This window comes from Pongo pygmaeus, chromosome 9 (genome assembly GCF_028885625.2).
Source record: "Pongo pygmaeus isolate AG05252 chromosome 9, NHGRI_mPonPyg2-v2.0_pri, whole genome shotgun sequence".
Classification (NCBI taxonomy): Eukaryota; Metazoa; Chordata; class Mammalia; order Primates; family Hominidae; genus Pongo; species Pongo pygmaeus.
Genome location: NC_072382.2, coordinates 6411866 through 6439311, shown reverse-complemented (window position 1 = coordinate 6439311; position 27446 = coordinate 6411866). Strand labels below are relative to the sequence as shown.

The window sequence follows — 27446 nt, the reverse complement described above, 5'->3', positions numbered from 1 at the left end:
CATCCGTCTCCTGAATGGTTTTCATCTTCCCATACTGAAACACAGTATCCATTAAATCATCTTTTGGCTTCCCTGGGCCACATTGGAAGAAGAGTTGCCTTGGGCCAAACATAAATTACAGTAACACTAACGATAGCTGATGAGCTTAAAAAAAAAAATCACACAAAAAACAACGTTTTAATAAAGTTTATGAATTTGTGTTGGGCCTCATTCACAGCTGTCCTGGGCCACAGGTTGGACCAGCTTGCAGTAAACACTAACTCCTGCTCCTGCCCAGACCCTGGCAACTGCCATTCTACTGTCTCCACGAATTCGACTACTCTGAGTACCTTATGTAAATTGCATCACGGTATCTGTCCTTTTACCACTGGCTTCAAGCACGGTGTCTTCAAGGTTTACTCATGTTGTAGGATGTGTCCGAATTTCCTTTCTTTTTTTATTTTTAAATTTTTTGGAGACAGAGTCTTGCTCTGTTGCTGGACTACAGTGGCATGATCATAGCTCACTGCAACCTCATACCCCTGGGCTCAAGGGATCTTCCCACCTCAACCTCCCTAGTAGCTGGAACCGTAGGTGTGCACCACCATGCCTGGCTATGTTTTATTTTTATTTTTTGAGGTCTTGCTATGTTGCCCAGGCTGGTCTTGCCTGGCTTCAAGTGATCCTCCCACCTTGGCCTACCAAAGTGCTGGGATTTCAGGCGTAAGCCGCTGCGCTTAACTAGAATTTCCTTTAAGGCTGACTTGTATTTCATTATATGTATATACAACATTGGTTATCCATTTATCCATCAATGGACACTACATTGCCTCTGCCTTTTGGCCATTGAGAGTGATGCTGCCAAGAACATGGGTGTATAAATATCTGTTCAAGTCTCTGCTCTCAGTTCTTTAGGGTATATACCAAGAAGTGGAATGGCTAGATCATATGGCAGTTCTCATTCTACTTTTTTGAGGAGCTGCCATACTGTTTTCTATGACTGCACCATTTTACATTCCCCCAGTGGCACATGAGGGTTCCACTTTGCCCACATTAGCTAGCACCTCTTTTTGAGTGCTTATAGACATGAGCTGTACAGTGGTTTTCAAAGCATTGTTGGTTGCTTAAATCTTTCTGGCAGCAAAATCCAGGGAGGTTTTCTTTGTAGAATTTACAAGGTCTGTGTTACTATATTTTCCTGGTTTTCTTCCTACCATTCTTGGCCTCTCTTAATTTTCTTCCGGGCCACTTTCACATTTTGTTCTCCAGCCTTTCTTATTTTCCACACTGTTCCTTGGGTGGTCTCCACTTTCATGGCTGAACTTACCAGATATGTGCTAATGATGTTCATATCTACTTCTAAACCTGATTTTCTGTTGAGTTCCAGTGCTTACTGGGCATTTCCACTTGTGCTCATTCTGCCCTCAAAGCAGTTATGACCCTGGAAATGTAGGGTCTAAGTGCTGGTGAGCCTGAATCCTGATACTTCCAAAGACTAGTTATTTGCTCTCTGAGCTTCAGTTTCCTCGCTTACATATGGGAAGGATAACAGTTATTTTAAGGATTAAATGATAGTTCATGTAATATTTATATTACAGTATACATTGGTGGTAGTTAACATGTCTAGCCATTATCACTATTATTCTTTGTATAAATAATTTCTCCCTCTATTTCATAAATTTTTAAAAATTGTCATGAAATTATGTAATCAAAAGGTGCTGCCATTTTTAATTTTTAATTTTTTAGAGACAGAGTCTTGCTTTGTCACCCAGGCTGGTGTGCAATAGTACGATCATAGCTTGTTGCAACTTTCAGTCCTCGGTTCAAAGTGATCCTCCTGCTACAGCCTCCCAGTAGCTAGGACAATAGGTGTGAGCCATCATGCTTGGGGTTTAAAAAAAAAAAAAAAAAAAAAAAAAAAATATATATATGTATGTATGTATTTAGGTATGTATGTGTATATGTATGTATTTAGGTATGTATATATGTATATATACGTATATATCTAATACATATATGTATATATGTATGTGTATATATGTATGTATATATGTGTATATGTGTATATATGTGTATATATGTATATATGTGTATATATGTATATGTATGTGTATATATGTATGTATGTGTATATATGTATATGTATGTATATATGTATGTATATGTATGTATATATATGTATATGTACACACACACACACACACACACACAGTAGAGATGCCCAGGGTGGTCTCAAACTCCAGACCTCCCAAAGTACTGGATTACAGGCGTGAGCCACTGCACCTGGCCAGGGTACTGTTATTTTTATTAATCTTGTATGTCATGATAGTACTCTTTTAAAAAGCTGGTACCCCGCTGGGCGCTGTGGCTCACGCCTGTAATCTCAGCACTTTGGGAGGCTGAGGCGGGCGGATCACAAGGTAAGGAGATCAAGACCAACTTGGCTAACACGGTGTAACCCCGTCTCTACTAAAAATACAAAAAAGTTAGCCAGGTGTGGTGGCGGGGGCCTGTAGTCCCAGCTACTCTGGAGGCTGAGGCAGGGGAATGGCATGAACCCAGGAGGCGGAGCTTGCAGTGAGCCGAGATTGCGCCACTGTACTCCAGCCTGGGCGACTGAGCGAGACTCTGTCTCAAAAAAAAAAAAAAAAGAATAAATAAAAAAGTATAATTAGATTTTTTTGTAACACAAAGAAAGGATGAATGCTTGATGTGATGGTTACATCATTTACCCTGATGTGATTATTATACATTACATGCCTGTATCAAAACATCATGGCCGGGTACGGTGGCTCACGCCTGTAATCCCAGCACTTTGGGAGGCCGAGGCAGGCGGATCACGAGGTTGGGAGATCAAGACCATCTTGTCCCACGTGGTGAAAGCCCCCGTCTCTACTAAAAATACAAAAATTAGCTGGGTGTGGTGGCACACGCCTGTAATCCCAGCTACTCGGGAGGCTGAGGCAGGAGAATGGCGTGAACCCGAGAGGCAGAGCTTGCCGTGAGCTGAGATTGCGCCACTGCACTCCAGCCTGGGCGACAGAGCCAGACTCCATCTCAAAAAAAAAAAAAAAAGCTGGTACCTATACGCAAGTGTATCAGCAATAGATGAAAGGACCTGTTTCCCTATATTCCCCTCCCAGTGTTAGTTTTAATTATTTGTGATTTGTTTGCTGGTTCACTGGATATAAAGGAATACCTTATGGATTTTCATTAAGAAAATTAATGAAAAATTAATAAAAAGCTTAATACTAAATACTGGCTTGCATTTTGGTTTCTTCTTGACTGATTGCCTGATCACTGGGTTTCTATTTCTTTGGTTCCCACTAGGTATTGTATAAGCTTAAAAATTATCCTCTGGTATTTTGAGTTTACTCCCCTTTTTGAAAGGACTTTCTCTTTTGTTTTAATCTCTGTACTTTATGTCATTGCTCCTCTATTGTCTGGATCTTAACCGCCCCCCAGCCCCATTATTGAGAACTGTATTTACAGCAAGCCCCTTAAAAACAAATTTTATGTTTGTTTTTACAATATACAGTTAATTTCTTAGTGTCATCAGCTATAAATGGAGTTATGAGAAATAAATGAAAATTATTCAATAAATATTTCAGTGCCTGTGAAGTGCCAGGCTCAAAAATGTTTAAGAACTGCCTGGCACATATGAGATCCTCTGTAAAAGTAGTAGCCATTGTGATGTACCATAAAGTTTACTTTTCATAATTTGGGAGGCAGTAGCATGATGGAAATAGGGTGGCATTTTTGTGTCCTTCCCTAGCCACTTCCCTACTGTGTTACCTGGGTGAGTTACTGTCTCTCCAGCTCAGATTATTTGTAAAACATGATATAACTTACAGTACAAGATTGTGAGGGTCAAATGCAAATGTGTGAATACATTTGGTAAAGCAAAGTACAAATGCTAAAACCCTTAAAAAACAATCTTTTCTTAGCACCTTCCTTTGCAAATATAGATTGCATTATTCTTTTGTAACAGCTTTATTGAGACATAACTCACCCACTTAACGCATACAAGTTAATGTTTTTTAGTATATTCATGGAGTTGTGCAACTGTCATCACAATCACTTAGAATATTTTCATTATTCCACAGGAAACCCTATACCTGTTAGTAATCACTTTTCATTTTTCTCTCATCCCACTATACCTAGGCAACCACTACTGTACTTTCTTTTCCTATAGATGTGCCTATTCTGGGCATTTTATATAAATGGAATCATACAAACGTGGTCTTTTTTTGGGACTAGCTTTTTCCCTCTTAGCCATGTTTTCAAGATTTATCTGTGTAACATATATGAGTACTTCATTTCTTTCTTTTGTCAAATAATACTCATTATGTGGGGAATATTACCTTTTATTCATTCATCAGTTGATAGATACTTGGATGTTTCTGAGTTTTGGCTTTTATGAATAATGCTGCTGTAGACATTTATATACAAATTTTTCTGTGAAAGTATGTTTTAATTCTCTTGGGTACATACCTAGGAGTAGAATTATTGGGTCATATGGAGCTCTGTGTTTATTCTTTTGAGAAACTGCGAGACTATTCTCCAAAGTGTCTACACCATTTTACGTTCCCACCAGCAATGTGTAAGGATTCTGATTTTGTCACATCCATGCCAGCACTTTTGTTTTTTGAGATAGTGTCTCACTCTGTTGCCCAGGCTGGAGTGCAGTGGTGCAGTCACAGCTCACTGCATGATAGCCTTGACCTCCTGGGCTGAAGTGATCCTCCCACCTCAGCCTCCCAAGTAGCTGGGACCACAGGCATATGCCACCATGTCTGGCTAATTTTTTTGAGTTTTTCTTTTCTTTTCTTTTTTTTGTTGTTGTTGTTAAGGCAAGGTTTCACTACGTTGTCCAGGCTGGTCTTGAACTCCTGGGCTCAAGTGATCCTCTCCTCTCGCCTTGGCTTCCCAAAGTTGTTGGGATTACAGGTGTGAGCCACCATGCCCAGGCTTTCCCATCCCTTCCCATCCCTCCTTCCTTTTTGAGATGGGGTCTCTCTGTATTGTCCAGTCTGGATGGGGACTCATGGATTTAAGCAATCCTCCTGCCTTAGCCTCTCTAGTGGCTGGGACTGTAGACGTGTGCCACTGCGCTTGCCTCATTTGGTTTTTTTTTTGGAGACAGTCTTTGTCACCCACGCTGGAGTGCAGTAGTGCAATCTCAGCTCGCTGCAACCTCCGCCACCTGGGTTCAAGAAATTCTTGTGCCTCAGCCTCCTGAGTAGCTGGGATTACAGGTGTGTGCCACCGCATCTGGCTAATTTTTGTATTTTTAGTAGAGTCGGGGTTTTGCCATGTTGGCCAGGCTGGTCTCGAACTTGGCCTCAAGCACTTCACCCACCTCAGCTTCCTAAAGTGCTGCGATTACAGCAGTCTACTGTGCCTGGCCTCACTTGCCCATTTTAAAATTGTGTTGTTTGTCTTTATTACTAAGTTGTAGGAGTTTCTTATCTATTCTGTATTCTTGTCTTTTTTTTCTTTTTTGAGACAGAGTCTTGCTCTGTTGCCCAGGCTGGAGTGCAGTGGTGCAATCTCGGCTCACTGCAAACTCCGCCTCCCAGGTTCACGCCGTTCTCTTGCCTCAACCTCGCGAGTAGCTGGGACTACAGGCGCCTGCCTCTACGCCCGGCTAATTTTTTTTTCTTTTTTTTTTGAGATGGAGTCTCGCTCTTTCACCCAGGCCGGAGTGCAGTGGCGCGATCTCGGCTCACTGCAAGCTCCGTCTCCCGGGTTCACGCCATTCTCCTGCCTCAGTCCCCCGAGTAGCTGGGACTACAAGCGCCCACCACCGCTCCCGGCTAATTTTTTTTTTTTTTGTATTTTTAGTGGAGACAGGGTTTCACCGTGTTAGCCAGGATGGTCTCAATCTCCTGGCCTCGTGATCCACCTGCCTTGGCCTCCCAAAGTGCTGGGATTACAGGCGTGAGCCACCACGCCCGGCCTCTGTATTCCTGTCTTTTGAGACAGGGTTTCACTCTGTCACCTGGCTGGAGTGCAGTGCTGCGATCACTGCTCATTGCAGCCTCGACTTCCTGGGCTCAGGTGATCTTCCCACCTCAGCCTCCTGAGCTGCTGGGACTACAGGCGTATGCTACCACGCCTGACTGATTTTTTTGTATTTTTTGTAGAAACGGGGTTTTACCACGTTGCCCATGCTGGTCTCAAACTCCTGGGCTCAAATGGTCCACCTGCCTCGGCCTCCCAAAATGCTGGGACTACAGGCATGAGCCACTGCACCCAACCTTGTATATAAATCTTTTATCAGATATATGATTTGTCAGTATTCCATTCTTTGGGTTTTCTTTTCACTTCTTGATGGTGTTATTACTGAAGGATGCAAACTTTTAATTTGCAGTGCAATTTATCTTATTTTTCTTTTATCTCGTGTTTTTGGTGTCATATCTAAGAAAGTTTTGCCTAATCCGTGGCCACAAAGATTAACTCCTGTGTTTTTTTCTGAGTTTTGATTGCCTCATTTTTAACGACTATATTTCATTGGTTAGATAAAAGAACCTTGGTTCAGATGAGATCATTGTTGTTTATTGTTGGATATTTAGGAACCATGTATTTGTGGATGACTTGGATTGTTTGTTCTGTGGTTTTCCCCACAGTGTCATCTTCCTCTATATTTAGACATTTCTTTTTCTATTATAAGCTCTTTGGACATTATTATATGTGACTTTGTGCTCAGTATAAACACCTTAGAATAAAAGAATAATTGGACCAAGGGGTATATAGATTTTAACACCTTTTTGTTATCAGTGGCCAGAAAAATTACCCCAGTTGCTATTTTACCAGCAGTTCCAGTCAGTTCTATGTTAATACATTTTAAAACTTGTTTTATTAGGGGTAAATTTGGACATGCAGAAATTGAACAGTATAATGAAACTATCAGTTACCCAGCTCCAACAACCATACACTCAAGGCCAGTCTTGTCCCACTTAACTTCCCCATTTCCCACTTCTCTTCTATATTATTACTATTTAAAAACTCTATTGAATCACAATAGAAATATGGAAAAGTACATCTAATAAGCAGATTTTCATAACCTGAAATCCACGTGGGCAAGCAGCCATCACATGTCTCCTTGTGTCCACTTCCAGTCACACCCTCTCTAGGGGCAGCCGGTATTCTAACAGCTAACAGCACTGATTAGTTTTGCCCAGTTTTGTTTCTATTAAATACTTACAGTAGGTACTCTTGTGTCTTTCTCTTGCCGTTGTTTGTAAAATTACTGAAGTCATTGCATACGGTTGATTATTTGTTACTGTTGCTTCACAAAATTTTGTCATATGAAATTGTTCTATTGTTGATGGACATTGGATAGATGGTAGTTTTGGGCTGTTACAGATATTGCTGCTCTGAACATTCAGTTTGTGTCTTTTGGTCAACAATATACGTATGCATTTCTGTTGTTCAGTATACCTAAGGGTGAAATTGCTAGGGCATAGAGGTATATGTATAGTGGTGGCATCTACTAAAGCTATTGTACCAAATTAGCCTTCCATCAGCAGTGTGTGAAAGTTCCACTCACTCTGGATCCTCTCCAGTATTTCATCCTTTTCATTTTAGCCATGCTGGTAGCTGTGTAGAGATGTCTTAGGGCAATTTTAATTTACAGTAGTGAGGTCATACGTTTATTGGTCATTTGGATATCCTTTTTTATGAAACGTATATTTAAGCCTTTTATTTTTTTCTATTATCTTTTTTCTGTTTGTATTACCTTTGTATTTTTTGCTGCATAATAAATTATCCCCAAACGTAGTGGATTAAAACAGCAATAAACATTATCTTGCAGTTTCTGGGAGTCAGAAACTTGGGAGTGGCATGGTTGTCTGCTTCTGGCTTGGGTGTGATTAGTCCTCTGAAGCCTTCATAGATCCGCCGGAGGATCTGTTCTAAGGTGGCTCATTTACATGCCTGGCAAGTAGGTTCTGGTTCTGGCTGTTGGTGGGAGACCTCAGGTCGTTTTCACATCAGCTTTTGCCAGGGATGTCTGAGTTTCCTGTTCTCAGGACATGGTGATAACTTCCCACTGAGAGAGTGATTCAAGAGAAAGAGCCCTCAGTGGAAGCTATCATTTTTGTGACCTAGTCTTGGAAGTCACGTAGCATCTAGCTTTGCCATGTTCTGTTTGTTAGAAGAGAGGCACATTGTGGACTTTTAAAAAAGTGACAGGGTCTTATTCCGTCACCCAGGCTGGAGTGCAGTGGCGCCATCACAGCTCACTGCAGCCTTGACCTTCCCGGCTCAAGGGATCCCCCCACTTCAGCCTCCTGAGTAGCTGGGCCCACAGTTGCGTGCACCACCACACCTGGCTCAGTTTTGTATTTTTTGTAGTTGGAGTTTTGCCATGTTTCCCAGGCTGGTCTCAAACTCCTGGGTTTGAGCAGTCCTCCCACCTTGGGATTATAGGCAAGAGCACTGTGCCCAGCTGAGATGTATTTTAAAACAACAGTAGGATTTTTTTTTTATTTTGGACAGGCATCTCTTGTCAGATGTATATATCGTGAATATCTTTACCTATTCTGTGGGTCCTCGTTGTGTCTTTTGAGGTGAAGGAGTTCTATTAAATTTTTTTTCCTTTATTGTTAGTTTTGTCCATTATATTTTGAAGATATTCAAATAATTATTGCTTCTTCTATAAATATGTTAGTATATGTTCTCAGAGAATAAGGACTCTTAACCATAACAACCACAAAGCCTCACATCTTAAAAATAAGATGAACACACATTTGCTTGATATTATTCAATACTTAGACTTGAAAGTTCTAGTTGTTTCATGTGATAACTTTTTTGTGTGATTTTCTAATTTTGGCAGTGGCAAATCAGGATCCAGATAAGAGCTACCTTTTTTTTTTTGTCTATGGGTTCCTCGTTTTTTGCTCTTCTCCCACCATGCCGTCCATTTATGGGAGGACTGGGCTCTTTGTTTTGTGGTATTCCCCACAGTGTTGTGTAGCCTCCGTTTTATGTGCACTGGTAGTTGGATCTTGAGGAAGTTTCTCTTGGAGAATAAACTTTGTTGGACTCTCACTTTAAAACTTTTTTTTTTTTTTTTTTTTTTTTTGAGACGAAATCTCACTCTGTTGCCCAAGCCAGAGTGCAGTGGTGTGATCTCAGCTCACTGCAACCTCCACCACCTGGGTTCAAGCGATTCTCCTACCTCACCCTACATACAGGTACGTGCCACCATGCCTGGCTAATTTTTATATTTTTAGTAGACACGGGGTTTTACCATGTTGGCCAGGCTGGTCTTGAACTCCTGACCTCGTGATCTGCCTGCCTCGGCCACCCAAAGTGCTGGGATTACAGGCGTGAGCCACTGTGCTCAGCCTAAAACTTTTATCTGAAAATGGTGCTGCTTCTTTGGTTGTGATCTGTCTCTGGAGGTTGAATGTGGAGCTAAATTGAAATTTTTAAGGGCTTCTAACCTAAATCACATTGAAATTCATTTAGACTAGAGCTGTTCAATACTTAAAGGGTAAGGGTGTTCATTTTGGAAGGTACTTCCACCGCCTTCCTTTTCTGTGTGTATGGGAGGCCAGTGGCAGTCTGGTAATCTTGAGTGCATCACGCCCTCACTGGCAGTTCACAATGTTGCAGGGCATTGTCAGCATGGATTTCGCTGTTGTTAGTTTTTTCATGTTTATTGTCTACTTGTTTTCTCCTTGTGCTTGTCGGCTGGCTTTCCTTCTCTTGTTGCCAGTTTTGGAGTTGTGATGAACAATATGTTAAGGGTTGATAACTCAAAATTCTTAAGTTCTTTGTGGGTTAACATTGAATTTGTAGTGTTCTCCAGTCTCTTTCTTTTCCAACAGAAACTTTCATGATGAAAAATTAGAAGAATAAATTACAATGTGATTAACCTTGCACGTTGAAGAAGTAGACAAATTATTATTATTATTTTGAGACAGGGTCTCACTCTGTCATGTAAGCTGGAGTGCAGTGGCGTGATCTCGGCCAGTGCAACCTCTGCTTCCCAGGTTCAAACGATTCTCGTGCCTCAGCCCCCTGAGTAGCTGGGATTACAAGTGTGCACCACCACACCTGGCTGATTTTTGTAGTTTTAGTAGAGATGGGGTTTCACCATGTTGGCCAGGCTGGTCTCGAACTCCTGGCCTCAAGTGATCTGCCTGCCTTGGCCTCCCAAAGTGCTGGGATTACAGGTGTGAGCCACTGTGCCCAGCCTTCAAATTATTTCTTAAAATGCGTGTGTATCCAGAGTTTAAACTGAAAGAGTTGTTTTCTTAATTCCAACTGTATTTTTAAAGTATCATTCAACTTCAAGTAATAATTAAATTTTTCATGTTTTGTTTATAAGTGAATGTATGTAAATGATACCAATTTTTGGCCGCTAATTCATTCAGCAGATACCTTGGGTGCCTACCCTGTGCCAGTCCTAGTGCTTCCTGTGCTTTGGTCATACAGTAAGTCCTCACTTAACACCATTAACAGGTTCTTGGAAACTGCAAACTTAAGCAAAATGACATAGAACTGAACCAGTTTTGTCTGCCTCATCAGTGTTATAATGGAATGGCGTTATTCAAGAACCTGCTGTATGTTGTTTTGCTTAAAGTCGCAGTTTGAAAAAACATGTTGACACTATTAAGTGAGGACTTAACTGTGTACATGGTTAAAGATGATGGACATGGTGCTGGTACCCTCGTGAAATGCTCAGGACAGTGTTTCTACGAAAGACAATGCAGGCTATGTATGTAATCTTAAATTTTCTAGTAGCCACATGAAGAAAGTAAAAAACGCATAAAATTAATTTTAATATGTTTTATACAACCCATTATGTCCAAAATATTATTTCAACATATAATCAGTAGGAAAATCGAGATGTTTTCATATTTTTTGTACTAAATCTTTGAAATCCATTGCATATTTTATACTCTTAGTAACTCTCAGATGAAACTAGTCATATTTCAAGTGCTCAAAAGCCATATGTGGCCACCATAGTACAGAGCATATATCAGAATTATTATCATTATTGTTCATGCTCACATGGGAGTTGCAGGGGGCGCTGACCAAGAACCCAAGTAAACAGTGGGTTGGAGGGGCCAGAGGAGACTGGGAGATGAATTAGGAAGCTGTGTCCAAAGGGTATCTTAAAAGATATTTATGGATGAATGCATACTCCAGTTTACCTTATTCCAGGTTGTGGCAAAAGATGCAGAGAAGGGAAAGTGTAAGGCGGAACTGACAATGTTTTGTTGAATTGGATTGGAAGGGAAAAGAGGAGCCAGGGCTGTTTTCCAGGCTGCCTTTCACAATTAGGGTATGCCTTTTACTGAGCTGTGGAGGGCATGGTGAAGGAGGAGGTTTGGTTGGATGGGCAGCGTGTAATGGAGAGCAAAAGCTCCATTTTGGAGATTAAATACCGATAATGTGCTTGTGAGATATCCAAAGGGAAATGTCTGCTAGTCATTGGGTTACCTGTGTTTGAAATGCCATGATGGTTGTTTTGGTTTTATAAATTTGGACCTTAGTTGTGTTTATGGAGAGGAATTTTTGTTTGTTTGTTTTTGTTTTTGAGACGGAGCCTTACTCTGTTGCCCAGGCTGGAGTGCAGTGATGTGATCTTGGCTCACTACAACCTCCGCCTCCCAGGTTGAAGCGATTCTCCTGCCTCAGCCTCCCGAGTACCTGGGACTACAGGCGCACACCACCACGCCTGGCTAATTTTTGTATTTTTTAGTAGAGACAGGTTTCACCATATTGTACAGGCTGGTCTCAATCTCCTGACCTCGTGATCCGCCTGCCTCAGCCTCCCAAAGTGCTGGGATTACAGGCGTGAGCCACTACGCCCTTCCCTGGAGAGGAATATTTTAAAAACCCACGGAAATGGCTTCGTTTATTCAACAGAACTTGTCTTGAATCTCCCAGCGCTTTGTTTTAGTTGCTGGGGAAACAGCACAAATAAAACAAATGTGAATTTATTTCGAGCAAATGTGGTGCACTCAGGGAAGTGTGCTAGGTCCACAGCCTGACCTCTGTGGGAGCCTCTGTGTTATCAGTGGGACAGAAGAAGGAAGGAAGGAAGGAGAGGAGCAGCCCTCCAACTAGGGAGACTGAGAAATGGCCAGTGAGAGAACAACGAGTGTGTGACATCACAGAAACCAGGAGAGGAGAATCTTCTAGTGAGGAGGGTCTTCTGGGGGACTGCCTTGCATGCTGCTGAAAGTGAGGTGTACGTGAGGACAGAAGAGTTTCATTTGGATTTAGCCCCATCTGGAGGTTGTCAGTGATCTGAAAGAGCAGTTTGAGCTGAGTGGTAGAGAGATTGCAGATTGGAATGAGGTGAAGAGGGAATGCTATCAGACAAAGAACTCTTCTTCTTTTTTTTAAATAACCCCTACAAATCATTGAGAAGACCAACCCAGTAGAAAAGTAGACAAAGGATATAAACAGACAGTTGGCAGAAAAGTGAAGTATAAATGGTTCTTCAATATATGAACAGTGCCTAACCTCACTGAAGAGAAAAGCAAATGCATTGTTGACCAGGTGTGTGGAAACAGGCTTTCACACATCACTTGGGGAATATGGGTAGGGCTGACCTGCGTGGAGAGCCACTTGGCCATGTACCTCATTGGAGAGCCACTTGGCCATGTGCCTAATTAGAAGCACATATTCTTTGATCCAGCAGATCCACTTCTGGAAATACTGGCGTATTTTGTAATAGCAAAAAGTGAAAACTAAATGGTCATCAGTGGTGGCCTGGTTTAAATCAGCAGTAAAACAAAGGAATGTCTATACCAGGTAAAGCATTATATTCTTGAAGAAAGTAGAAGTTGTTTGTTTTTTTTCTTACTATGCTGTAAGTCAGGTTGAGAGTTACTTTTTTTTTTTTCATTAAAATTTTTCAAGATTGAGAAATATACAGGTGGGTCTGGTATAGGCCACACAATATATATAGAAAGGTGCCTTTGAAAAGAGCTGTGTAGAGCTTGTCCTTCTGCCCTGACCCTCTACTTTTTCACGTTTCACTTAAGTCAGTAGGCTATATTCCCTTCTCCAGATACCTGTTAGGATTCTTTTGAGTGGATTCTTTCCTATTTCATCTATGTACTGGGTTATACACCATAGGAAAGGATATCTTACAATATCTTTATGGATGAATGCACACTTCAGTTTACCTTATTGCAGCTGAAAGTAAGTGTACCCCCTGTCAAGAGAGCATCCCGTTTTACTTGGTTTGGCTCATTGACAAAGTAAGCAAGCTCCTGGTGCAATTTGAGAGCCCTGAAAGCAGCGGTGGGGATTCTACTGTAGCTGTCTAGTGTAGGAAGATTTTCTTGGTCAAGTTCTTGTTGGGGGAAAGAACAGTCCAAACCTTTGTGAGCTGTGTGTTCTCATCCCAGCTACACGCACCTGGCTGTATAGAACTTTTTGCAGTTTGGCCTTCTTTGGAGATAGCAGTGTGTTTTTACGTGTGGACTAAAGCAAAAATGAAAAACTAGGCACATGCCAGTAGACCAAATCAACCTCCTAGCAGAGCACATTGACATTGTACAACTTTACAGCCTCTGTCATTGGGGTCTGGTTTCAATTTACTTCATTTCTTAAGAGTTTAAACTGGTATTTATAATTTATTTTTCTTTATTTCTTTGAGTATCTTGGTTTCACTTATTTTATTTGTTCTTTTCTATGTCTTCTTAGATCTAAAGGAATGAAGAATTTTAGGATTTGAAGTGTCTTAAGTAATTATTTAGTCTAAACCTCTCATTTACAGATAAGAAAACAAGCTCAGAGAGATGTGGTGACTTGCTCAAATAGTGACAGAACTTCCTCGGCCATATGGAGGGGTCATATAATACCCTTGTGTCATCAGTTTGAGGTACCTCCCATAATTTTAAGGGGTATGTGGCTTTAATTACATTACTACTGTTTGAATGAAGAATATTAATTTATATGCTGCACTAGTTCATTTAGAATCGTGGACACAGTCGAGTTGAACTCTTACATTTTTTGGTTGAGAAAGTTAAGACCTAGAAGATGAGAATTTATTCATCCAAGATTACAGGCCATAAACATTTATTCTGTGCTTAGATTTTTAAAAATTGAATTATTTTTATTTATTTATTTAGAGAGATAGGGTCTTGGTATGAGTGTGCTTAGTTTTAACGTGAGTCAGAGCAGTGCTGTCTAGTAGAACTTTGTATTAGGTTGGTACAAAAGTAATTCCAGTTTTTGCAATAAAAAGTAATGGCAAAAACCATGATTACTTTTCACCAACCTAAAATAAGTAGTTAAAATTAATTTAAAATTCAGCTCCCGGGGGAGTGGGATGGAACAACAACAAAAAACCAGCTCCTTTGCCTTCCTAGCCACGTTTCAGGTGCTCAGTAACTGTGTGTGGCTGTGGGACTGGGCAGCTCAGCCGTAGAGTGTTTCCCTTTCTTGTTAATCTTTTTTTAGAAATGCTAATGGTGGAGACTAAGGCATACGAGTATGACTAGAATTGCCAGCTACACATTAGAAGGTTTAGGTTCAAAACTGGGAGTAAAGACTTAACTCTGGGAGCTTGGGATAGTGCTGCAAATAGTCCTGGCCTGAGCCTTTTCTTCATTCATGTTTTATCCTTTTTTTCTTTATTTTTGGACACTGATAAGAACCTGTATGAGATTGTTTCCTTTTTTCCCCCGCTTTGTAGGTATCTTGTTTTGCCAGTTTATTAGGTTGGTGCAAAAGTAATTTTGGTTTTTGCCATTACTTTTAATTGCAAAAACCACAATTACTTTTGCACCAACCTAATAAAAATCCCACCCTTAAGCTTGAGTGCTCAAGCAATTTTCTTACCTCGGCTTCCTGAATAGCTGGGACTATAGGCATGCACCACCACGCCTGGCTAATTTTTATATTTTTAGTAGAGATGGGGTCTTGCTATTTTGCACAGGCTGATCTCTAAGTCTTGGCCTCAAGTGATCTTCCTGCTTCAGTCTCCAAGGTGTTGGGATTATGGGCATGAACCACTGCACCCAGCCCTTTATACTTGAAAAAAAAAAAAAAAAAATCCTAACTGTAAATTGATAAATTATGGCTGTTATTTATAGGGTACAAAGTGATGTTATGATTCATGTATACAATGTAGGATAATTAAATCAAGTTAATTAACATTCATCACCACAAATGCTTTTTTGTGGGGAGAAAATTGGAAATTCTCTTTGTGATTTTGAAATGCACAGTGGGATGAGTATTTACTACAGTCACCATGCTATGCACTATATCTCAAAGAAAAAACCCCTTTTTCCTCTTAAGGCTTTGTCTCCCCTGACCATCATCTTCCCCATTCCTCTCACCTTTCAGCAATCTTTATACACTTATCTCAGATAATAACCATTTGATTGCCAAGATTCCATGTAAGAAGTTTTGGTCTTTTTTACCTTTGTACTATGGATTATGGAAGTTTCAGCTTTTACATCAAATTAAGCTTGATTGTGTACCTTGGCTGAGCCCACTAAATGTAGCTTGGTGATTGGGATCATGTAGTCATTTGTACCTTTGCTGTGCGTCCCTTCCCACTGTTGTTACAACAGGCAGAGGTAGTTCTTTGGGCCTTACTTTAGATGTTGATGTACTAATTTATGACTTGGCTCTATTTTAATAGCAGCTTAGATTGTGTTGGCTTCATGTATGCCTGCAGTGATTTGAGTGTCCATTAGGGTGCATAGCCAGACAATGATGTAGTCCAATTAGGTGCCAAAGTCTTTACTTCAAGTACTTTACATACATGATTTTGCTTTTAGGAGGTGATAGTATGGATTTACCTTGGGTGTTTTGTACTTTACACAGTAGTCTTTTTGCTTTTTTTTTTTTTTTTTGGTATGGTGATTATTGATTAATGGCTTAGAAGTCTTGGTGTTCCTACCTCGGCCTGTACTAAAATGGTTGGTGTTTCTGAAATTGGCTGATCGAGTTGCCTGTCTATAATTATTTTTGTTGGAAGATGCCTCTGAAGACATGGGAATTAGGTTATTTATCAACAGTCATGGAAGTTGGTTGTTGCCTGATTATGGGCATTTGTGCAGTTATTTTTGATGATTTTTGTATTCAAAATTTTGTGGATGATTTTTAAATTTACAGTGTGCTAGGCATTGAAGGTAAAAATGGTGAACAAGTCCTCATAGAGATGAATTATCTTCCCATCTCATTACCTTCATCTCTTCAAACTTGGGTGTTTTAGAAAACGTGTGAGGGTACTTGCAGCAATGGGATTTTTGCGATTTGCATTAGGCGGGCATTCTGAGGTGGCCTGTCCTGGAACTTCCTGATGCCAGTTAAAAACTAGTGTTTCTTGCTTTTGTGTGTCCAAGCTTTGCGATACCACCTGTCTGTCTAATGGAGAGTGCATCTTTAGTTGTGTATGATACGTGCTCTCAGGAGAAAATGCTTTCTTGCATGTTATGCAATAGCTATGATTTCCTCTTATGAGTTTACATTAGAATATCGTGGTATTTATATTAGAAATTTATATGAGGCTGGGTGAGGTGGCTAACACCTGTAATCCTAGCACTTTGGGAGGCTGAGGTGGGAGGATTGCTTGAGCTTAAGTGTTTGAGACCAGCCTGGGCAACATAGCAAGACCTCGTGTGTAAAAAAATATTTATATGAGAGGATAGGGAGCAGATTACTACTGCTTTTTTCCCTGGCCTAAAGTGAGTTTTTTGGCTTTTTTTTTTTTTTTTGAGATGGAGTCTTGATCCATCACCCAGGCTGGAGTGCAGTGGTGCAGTCTTGGCTCACTGCAGCCTCTGCCTCCTGTGTTCAAGCAATTCTCCTGCCTCAGCCTCCTGAGAAGCTGGGATTACAGGCACCAGCCACCAAACCCGGCTTATTTTTTTTTATATTTTTAGTAGAGATGGGGTTTCACCACGTTGGCCAGGCTGATCTGGAACTCCTGACCTCGTGATCTGCCCACCTCGGCCTCTCACAGTGCTGGGATTACAGGTGTGAGCCACCGTGCGTGGCCGGCTTTTTGTTTTTAAATAAATTCAGTGTCCATATAAGAGTGATTTGGGGTAAATTCTTTATTTTCCTAGACTATGAAACAGGGATGATAATAATAGGATGGAAAAGCACTTGCACAGTCCCAACACAAAAGGTTTGTAAGGATAGTTTTCATTCCTGCTGCTCTCAAATTTTGTGATTAAGCAAGTTCACTTAGATGATGTTTAGTTGAGAATTTGTGGTTTTGGTGTTTTAGTCCAAAGCAGTCCTCATTCTTCAATGTTATTTTTATCATTATGTTGCACTTGCATTCTCTTTATTGGTGTTATCAGAGTCAGCAGTACTGAAAAGAAGAGAAATCTTGTGACAGGGTTAGGTTGTGTGACAGGGTTAGGTTGTATGACTGTTGACAAAAATGCAGTCTGTTGAAGGAATGATTGGCTGAAAATAAAAGTATACTATTTTCTTTTCCTGTCTTGATTTCTTTTTTGGAGAGGAGGCTTTGGATTCATTTCCTCTAAGAGAATAGTCTAATGCTATCAACTACTGAACCACATCTGATATTATTGATGATTAAAACCATAGTCTTCCTCGTTAGCTTCCATGATGCTGTGCAGCAGCTCCCAGTGTTTCAGAATAGTCTTACTCTAACCATGTCCCTTTCTCACACTGTCCTTTGATTATGATGTAAATAGAAATTAAATACTTGGAGAATTCCCCCGTTTTCAGCTTTAGTGTTCTTTAGGGAGAACCTTTCATCATCCTTATGGATTCCACCCTCATCTGTTTGTGTTTAACTTTCAAAGTATCTCTTTGTGGCTTAGCTTTTTTTAGTGGTGGTGTGTCGTAGTATGTCTGGATACTGTCAGTTAAATTCTTTCCCTGTGAGGATAGGAAACCTTGGATCTTGATTTCTTCAACCGTGCTTGTCTAACTTCTCCTTCACCATCAGTACATTCTCAGTCCCTCTGGGCTTAAAGCAGATTTTATTTTTTTATTTTACTTCTTTTTTTTTTACCAAGTCCTGCTTAATTTTTTCTGTAGCCATTGGTACCATGTTTAAAGCTTTGATTATTTTTATATTAGATTCATAAATTGTTGAAGCAACAAGAAAATTTAGAGTTAATTTACCCCACCTCTCTTATTTTTATTTTTGAGACAGGGTGTCACTCCTGTCACCCAGGTTGGAGTGCTATGGCACAATCTTGGCTCATTGAAAACCTCTGCCCCTTGAGTAGCTGGGACTAGACATAAGCCACTGCATCTGGCTAATCTTTTTTTTTTTTTTTTTTGAGACGGAGCTTTGCTCTCGTTGCCCAATTTGGAGTGCAATGGCACAATCTCAGCCCACTGCAACCCCTGCCACCTGGGTTCAAGTGATTCTCCTGCGTCTGCCTCCCGAGTAGCTGGGATTACAGGTGCCTGCCACCACACTTGGCGAATTTTTTTTTTTTTTTTTTTTTTTTTAGTAGAGACAGGGTTTCACCTTCTTGGCCAGGCTGGTCTCAAACTATTGACCTGAGGTGATCAGCCTGACTTGGCACCTCCCAAAGTGCTGGGATTATAGGTGTGAGCTACTGTGCTTGGCCTTTTTTTTTTTTTTGGTAAGTTTTGTAGAGGTGGGGGTCTTACCATGTTGCTCAGGGTGTCCTCTAACTCCTGAGCTCAAGTGATTGGCCCACCTTGGCCTCCCAAAGTGCTGGGATTATAGGCATGAGCCCCTACTACACCTGGCCTATTTTATTTTATAGATGAAGAAATGGATACTCAGGTTAAGTGATTTGTCTTAGCTTCTCATTACCTGTGTGACCTGATATTACAGCTCTCTGGTCTCTCAACATTTAATACCTCTTCCCAGTCCAACATTCTTCTTTGTTTTTTTTTTGAAACAGGGTTTTGTTAGGTAGCCCAGGCTGGAGTGCTGTGGTGCGACACAGTTTACCATAGCCTCAACCTCCTGGACTCAAGTGATCTTCCTGTCTCAGCGTCTCGAGTAGCTGGGACCACAGGTGTGCACTACCATGCTTGGCTGATTTTTAAAATTTTTGTAGAGAATGGGATCTTGCCATGTTACCCAGACTGGTCTCGAGCTCCTGGGCTGAGGTGATCCTCCCGCCTTGGTCTCTCAAAGTGCTGTGATTATAGGCATGAGCCCCAGCATTTTTTTCTTAAAAACTTCTAAGTTTTTCTTTAAGCTAAAGTTTTGTATGTCCATATTTTGGAGTCAACTATTCTGGATTGGGTAAGACAAACAGGAGTCCTTGAGTATCCACTCTCTTTTTTTCCCTTTCCTGAAGATAGTGTAATACTTTGGACTGTTTTAACCAGTTAAAAATACATATTTACTTCCATATGTCTGAAGATTGTATTTGAAGAGTTCATACTTGTGTGTATACTTTCTGGTTTTTTTAGTTCTAACCAGTATCTATTGATTTTCTGACATGGAAGATAAGGATTGGCTCTCTCTTCTCTCCTTTACTAAACCTTCATCCCTGTTTTCTGTCTTCCCTATTCACCCAATAGAGGTTTGTTAACATTTTGGTTAAATCACTATTTAGTTTTTTCATTCCAACCATGTATACTACATTACGACCATGCATACTTTTTTTTTTTTTTTTTTTTTTTTGAGGCAGAGTCTCGCTCTGTTGCCCAGGCTGGAGTGCAGTGGTGCGATCTCAGCTCACTGCAACCTCTGCCTCCTGGGTTCAAGCGAATCTCCTGCCTCAGCCTCCTGAGTAGCTGGGATTAAGGCACGCGCCACCACGTCCGGCTAATTTTTGTATTTTTAGTAGAGACGGGGTTTCACCATGTTGGTAAGGCTGGTCTCAAACTCCTGACCTTGTGATCCGCCCGCCTTGGCCTCCCAAAGTGCTGGGATTACAGGCATGAGCCACCACGCCTGGCCCATGTATATACTATTTATAGCTGTTAAGTGGTATAAATTACAAATACTTTCCTTCCCTAAACAACTTTTGGTTTCCTCTGGAAATGTGTTACTGTGTTACTGTGTGTGTGTGTGTGTGTGTGTGTGTGTGTGTGTGTGTGTGTGTGTGTGTGTGTGTGTGTTTTGAGTTGGAGTCTCACCCTGTTGCCCAGGCTGGGGTGCAGTGTCGCGATCTCAGCTCATGGCAGCCTCTGCCTCCTGGGTTCAAGCGATTCCCCTGCCTCAGCTTCCTGAGTAGCTGGGATTACAGGCGTGTGCCACCACACCTGGCTAATTTTTATATTTTTAGCAGAGACGGGGTTTCGCCATGTTTGCCTGGCTGGTCTTAAACTCCTGACTTGAGGTAATCCCGCCCGCCTCGGCCTCCCAAAGTGCTGGGATTACAGGCATGAGCCACTGCGCCCAGCCGTGTGTGTGTGTGTGTGTGTTTTAAATGTACTTATCACTAATTTAGCCTCAGACTTTTAGCCAGTGACATATTCAGATCTTCCCTCATCTTTATCCTTTTGAAGGCATCTTTCTAGTTTGGACTGCTGGCTCTCCCATTCTGCGACCTTGGGGGTTCTTTTTACCTCTTTCTCCGCGTTGGATCTCCTGTTCCTGTGTTCTGTGTTACCTTGTTGCTCCCCTTAGTTTTAGTGGAGCATAGTTGCCAGTAGTTTTCAGTGAGAAAGGTGTATAGGAGCTAGATCTTTTGAGACTGTGTGTCTTTCTGTGTACTCGTGATTGATATAGTTTGACTGGGTATATGCTTTTGGATTGGAAATAGTTTTCCTTCTATATTAGTCTGCTCAGGGTTGCCATAACAAAATATCATAGGCTGGGTGGCTTAAACAACAGAAATTTATTTTTTCACATTCTGTAAGCTAGAAGTTCAAGATCAAGCTTCTTGACAATTTGGTTTCTAGAGAGTGGCCTCTTTCTGGTTTATAGACACCATCTCTTCTCACATGTGGTGCCAATCATCATACCAGATGACACAATCTGGAGCACCATAATCCCAAATGTTGGAATACCTAAAGATCAGAATCCCTGAAGATCAAAATCCTTAAAGATCATAATCTCTAAAATCCTGAAAATCACAAAAGATTAAAATCCTGAGTGTTGAAGCCCTGAAAGCCAATTACTGGGGAAGGGATAGTATGTTTTTGGTTGTGCATAGGATAGTTGCATCACGTGAGACGGAACTATTACCTTGTTATTGTCTTTATTCGTAAATTAAGTATGGTTTAAGGAGATGCGTGTGGGTGCCAGGTTGACAATAGGTGGACTTGTGGACTCAGTTTTAGATGACACCTTAACTAAGGAATACCTAGAAACCTGGTGAAACATTAGGTTTTGGGTGTGTCTGTGAGAGTGTTTTCAGAGGAGATGGAAAAATTCTCAAACAGCATCTAAATGCACTTGCTTAATCACAAAACGTCAGGTATGAATGTCTGCCCTTACAAACCTTTTGTGCTGGCATTGTACAAGTGCTTTTCCATTCCTGTTATTAGTTATTATCCCTATGTTATAATTGATAATACCTCACTCACTAATGTGTGAGTCTGAGTGGGCTGCGGGGAGGATCTGCCCTCAGTGTTGGCAGGTACCATCCAATCAACCAGGGCCCAGACTCTTCTGCTGCCTTGGATGTGAGAAATCCAGGGTTGCCAGCCTTTGGACTCCAGGATGTACACCAGCAGCCCCCTTGGGTCCTGAGGCTTTTGTGGACTGAGTTAGAGACCACTGGCATCCCTGGTTCTCAGGCCCTTTGGACTTGGATTGAACCTTGTCACCGGCATCCCGGGGGTCTTCAGCTTGCCTGTCATGGGACTTCCCGGCACCATAATCGCGTGAGCTCATTTCCCGCATAAATCCCCTCTCATGTGTCTGTATATGTATCTTACCGGTTCTGTCTTGCTGGAGAAGCTTAATACAAATCTGGTATTGGGGAAGTCAAATATTCCTTCTTACTGTGTTTCTTAAAACACAATGGAACAGATCTTTGAAATTGTTCCCTTGCAAAAAGGCTGTGATAAGTGTCCAGCAATAGCTGGATATAACAGACTTTGAAACAGACAGCACGTACTTACAGAGTTTGAAGACCACAACCACTCTTCAAATACAAGTGCAACAAGTGTTTCGAAGATCATAGATGTAGTGAAGATAGACAAAAACTACAAGAAATCTCTTCTGCCAAATTATTCAGTCCTATAAGACTTCTGCCCATTCACACATAGCGCCAGTTTGCTATGCTATGTATTTAGTCTTCACATCATATTCAATACTGGGGGTGTAAGTTGTATATATTCTTTTTGTTTTATGCGTTTTTTGCATATTTGACTCCACAAAAGTACATTTTTACAGTGTTGACTTTGTGTGTAAGCATTGTACATATGTGTAAAACAGTTGAAACTTCCTCAGTAAATGAAGAGATGTCCTTTTTCTATATCTGCATTTGTGAAAGATAAAATTAAAGATCTCAGCTCTCTGAGCAACTGCATATGTGATGTTGATCCATCGTGGTTTTTGGTAGATCTTATCAAAAGACATAGGTTGTAGATGACTGCAGTTGTAAAGCTGAGTGCATACAATTACCACCCATAGTTATATGCATTTTAATGTATGTACGAATGAATGAGTGAAACAAGGTCTTGCTTTGTCACCCAGGCTGGAGTGCAGTGGCGTGATCATAGCTCTCTGTAACCTCAAACTCCTGGGCCTTAAGCGACCCTCCTGCCTTAGCCTCCTGAGTAGCTAGGACTGCAGGTGCGTACTCCAAAGTCCAGCTAATTAAAAAAAACTTTTTTTTTGTAGGGATGGGATCTCACTGTGTTGCCCAGGCTGGTCTTGAACTGGCCTTAAGCATTCCACCCTTCAGAGCCTCCCAAAGCTCTGGGATCTCAAGCCTGAGCCACCATGCTGGCTGTTATATGCATTTATGCATTTTGCTTTTTTTTAAACCTATTTCTTTATGAATGTAGTTTGTCTGCTCATGACTGTTAGTCTACCCATGTGACTGTCATTATTAGACTTGAATTATACCTTGTATCCTTGCAAAAATATGCATGTGATTATTGCCTGTTTTATTGTGTAAAGTGACCTATGACGTATTCTCTCACTTTTTTTATGTTTCTCAAATCCCCCTTTATTTTTTATTTTTTGAGACGGAGTCTTGCTCCGTCGCCCAGGCTGGAGTACAGTGGTGTGATCTCGGCTCACTGCAACTTCTGTCTCCCAGGTTCAAGTGATTCTCCTGCCTCAGGCTCCCAAGTAGCTGGGATTACAGGTGTGCACCACCACGCCCGGCTAATTTTTGCATTTTTAGTAGAGACAGGGTTTCGCCATGTTGGCCAGGCTGGTCTTGAACTCCTGACCTCAGGCGATCCACTTGCCTTGGCCTCCCAAAGTGCTGGTATTACAGGCGCGAGCCACCATGCCTGGCCTGAAATCCCCCTTTAAAAATATAAATACATGTCTTCCAAAAGTTTTTTTAAATTATTTTTTTCCAGAATTATATTTTTGGGATTTTGATCTTTTGGGATTGTAATTTTCAGGATTTTAGACTTTAGGGCTTTTGATCTTTCAGGCTCAAAAGGAAAGAAAACATCTCGCAGGACCAGATGTGGAGTAGATGGGAGTTGGAGAGAAGCTGAAGCCCAGGCCCAGCACCAGGCTGGGGGCCCAGGTGCTACTGGGGTCCCAGCCATTAACAGAGCTTCGTGCAGGTGGGCAGCTGGAGCCAGGGGGGCTCACTCTCTTGTGAAACAGGCAGAAAAACAGGCCAAACTCTGCGGGGGGCTGCAGCTTTTACGGAGCAGCTGGTCTCCTGAGGCAAAAGGACACATACTTTATGGAGGCCAGGAACTGGACCAGCCTGTCGGGGGCTTGGTAACTCCATCCAGAACATCCTCAGGGTCTCCACAAGGCAGACACAGCACAGTACCACAGGAGATGGCTGGGACAAAGAACCAGGAGCTGGAGGGGTGAGGCGGTGGGGCGGGGGCAGCAATCCTGAAACAATGAGAACGTAGAGAAGAGAAAGAAAAGTCATACCAGCTCGGAAGAGCTTGCAAACCGATGTTCCAAAACACGCCCAGAATTCTAATGTTCACAAAGTTATCCAGTCAATAATTAGAATCCACTGCAGATGAGCATTCATCATTTGGGATTGTGGCATTCAAGATTGTGTCTTTCGAGATTATGACCCAGACTTTCTCAACATGGCCTTTCCTTGGGTTCAGTGCATGTGGTGTCTCGTAAGAACACTAATCCTGTCAAATCAGGGCCCCATCCTAATGACTCCATTTAACTGTAATTACTTCCTTTCTCCAAATATAACCATGCTGGGAGTTAGGACTTCAACATATGAATGGGAGAGAGGAGGGACAGACATTCAGCCAGAACGCATCTCTTCAGAATTCTTTAGACATTGCCTCATTATCATTTTTTTATTGTAATAAAATACATATAAAAAATTTACCATTTTAGCCATTTTAAGTGTACAGTTTAATAGTATACCTTCATAACACTGTGCAATCAGCACCATCCTCCATCTCCTGTTCTGCTTTCTGGCTCTGATTTTGACTATTCTGAGTACCTCTAATAAGTTGGAATTACGTAGTCTTCTGCCTTTATTCAAAATACATTTTTGTCATTTTTATGACTGGCTTATTTCACTTGGCACGTCTTTATGGTTCATCCACATCGTAACGTATATCAAAATTTCCTGTTCAAGACTGAATAATATTCCATCGTATGTATACACAGGTTAAGCATCCCTAATTGGAAAATTCGAAATACTTCAAAATCTGAAACTTTTTGAGTGCTGACACGATGCCACAAGTGGAAGATTCCACACCTGACCTCATATAACACATGTAACCTCATGTGACTAGTTGCAGTCAAAATATAGACACACAATACACAGTTAATTTAAAATATTGTGTAAAATTACCTTTAGGATATATATAAAGTATGCTTTAAACACAACTGAATTATATGTTTAGATTTGGGCCCTATCCCAAGATATCTCATTATGTATATGCAAATATTTAAAAATGCAAAAGATTTGAAATCTGAAATACTTCTGGTCTCAAGCATTTTGGACAGGGGATACTCCGTCTCTACCATACTTCACTTGCCCATTCATCTGTTGATGGACACTTGGGTTGCTTCCATGTTTTAGCTGTTGTGAGTAATGCTGCCATGAACACGGGTACACAAATATCTTTTCAAGACCCTGCCTTCAGTTCTTTTGAGTGTAGAACCAGAAGTGGACTTGCTGGGTCATATAGTAATTCTATTTTTAATTTTTTGAGGAATGAACATATGATTTTTCCACAGCTGCTGTACCATTTTGCATTCCCACCAATAGTGCGCAAGAGTTCCAGTTTCTCCACATCCTTATTGACACTTATTTCCTGTTTTTTTTTTTTTTTCTTCTTTTCCTATAGTAGCCATCCTAATGGATGTGATGTGTTACTTCACTTTTTTGTTTTCTGTTCTTGAGAAATCTGAAACTATTCAGATTTTTGGTCGTGGAAGACCTAGGCTCTTCTTTGTGCCAGGGTCATGCTGTTTAACAGTGATGTTTCTTGGTGTGGGTCTGTTTTCAGGAACGTTTTTGGGAATTATTTATCTGATTTCCTCCCTTCTGTTTTTTTCTTTCTTTTTTTTTAGAACCCCTGTTGGTTGGATGTTGGAAAATGTTGCTAAAATGTTCCATTTTAGGCTTTCAATTTTCTTTCCTGTTTTCTGATTGTCTTTTCCTCCAACTTGCATTTTTCTGTTTGTTTTGCTACTTTTTATGGTAGAGTCTTTCTGGAGGTGTCTGGTAATCCTTGGTTTTCATTCATATTTAAAAGTCAGGGATACACAACAGAGTTGGAGCATATGAAATTGACATTCCTTCTTAGCTTTGTTCGCTATAAAAGGACAGAGGAAGTGACAGCCTCAGTATCTATGAACGTACTTTGCTCTCAGACCTTCATTTCTAAATTACATCCCCCACTAAAAGGAACCAAGACTCCTTGGAGAAATGGCAGATTTCAAAGCCGAATAGAGAATGCATAAGACAAATCCAGAATGTGTTACATGAGGAAATAAGGAAGTGCTTGAGAACTATGAAAAGCACACAAGAGCATGCACGAAGGGGCTCCCACTGGCCAGATGTGGGACAATTTGAACATCAGAATGAATAATGAGGTTAATTGGCCAGGCACAGTGGCTCACACCTGTAATCCCAGAACTTTGGGAGGCCAAGGTGGACGGATCACTTGAGGTCAGGAGTTTGAGACCAGCCTGGCCAACATGGTGAAATCCCGTCTCTACAAAAAATATAAAAATTAAGCAGGCATGTTGGTGGTGGCTTCTAATCCCAGCTACTCAGGAGGCTGAGGCAGGAGGATCACTTGAGCCCAGGAGGTGGAGGTTGCAGTGAGCTGAGATTGCACCACTGCACTCCAGCCTGGGCGAGAGAGCAAGACCCTGTCTTCCAAAAAAAAAAAAAAAAGTTAATAAAATACGAATCTGTGAGTCCATACTGATGACATAAAGAAAGAATAAGTGGGGAGAAGGGAGCATCCCTCATTGAAGTTTGAATGCCGGGAGGAACAGTAGAGCCTCAAAAACCTCATCATTTTCATAACTGAGTATCAACTGATTCAGACAAGAATTGCCAGTTGGCACTAAAACTACTGGATGAACGTTGTAAGAACATAGTCTCTAAGTATTGTTCTACAGATTATGAATTAATTACAAAGGAAAATCCTCAGTTTACAGTGAAGAAATCTGGCAAATATAATTTTAACCAAGTGGTTGAAGTTATCACCAATAATGGGGCAAATTGACATCATCTTGTCTCTTTCTGTGATGCTCCAGGAGAAACAAAGCTTCATTTATGTAGTACTACTGCCAGAAACACATAACCCATATTCTTCAAAGATGTCAGTGAAATGAATGGAAAAAAATGTTGAACTGTTTCAGATGAGAGGAAATTAAGGAAATAGGACTTTAGATGTGATACATGATCCTAAATTGGAGGGAAGAGGGATTTGCCATACAGGACCTTTCTGTTTTGTCTAAGGACTCCAGCAGCACAGCCACATGGTCTGTTCTCATTTTAAGCAAAAATTTGGATGATTATACTTTTTGCAGTGTATAGTCAAAAACCACCTAACTGGTAAAATATTTTATTTTTAAAATGAAATATACTCGTTTTAATTTGCACCTAGGCTTGTTACTGTTATTTTTGTTGATTGATTTTAACAAATGTTTAACATTATTTATTATCTTATTTGAGGGAAAATGTTGCTATCACAATGTAGTATGAGTTTTATGGGGGAAAGGCATTAGATGAACAGCATTGTTTGGAGATGCCTTGTAGATTGCATTCTTAGAGGGTTTCTTTTTTTTTTTTTTGGCCCTGTCAGGCTTCACTACTTAGAGGAATTCTAATTAGTTCAATTTCCACAGTTTAAGTCTTTTTCCACAGTATTTAGCTATATATGAAGTGCATACCTTGGAAGATAATTTCTGTTCTTTTCATGTGCAGTGTTTGGTTAAT

The 27446-nt window shown here is 40.9% G+C and overlaps 1 protein-coding gene across 50 annotated transcripts in view; it reads left to right on the top strand.

Moving 5' to 3' along the window:
* PPP6R3 (protein phosphatase 6 regulatory subunit 3) overlaps positions 1–27446 on the top strand; it is a 153366-nt gene that overhangs the window by 29473 nt on the left and 96447 nt on the right. For 9 of the 50 annotated variants that reach the window (XM_063670786.1, XM_063670809.1, XM_063670807.1 and 6 more), the window contains one exon: positions 13739–13865. The exons of 10 other annotated variants lie outside the window; for them this stretch is intronic. The gene's annotated coding sequence lies outside the window, so the exon portion shown is untranslated. Of the gene's footprint in view, positions 1–9073; positions 9183–13738; positions 13866–22549; positions 22649–23468; positions 23608–27446 lie in introns of all 50 variants that reach the window. 31 more of the 50 variants (XM_063670808.1, XM_063670793.1, XM_063670812.1 and 28 more) reach the window with 8 other exon arrangements.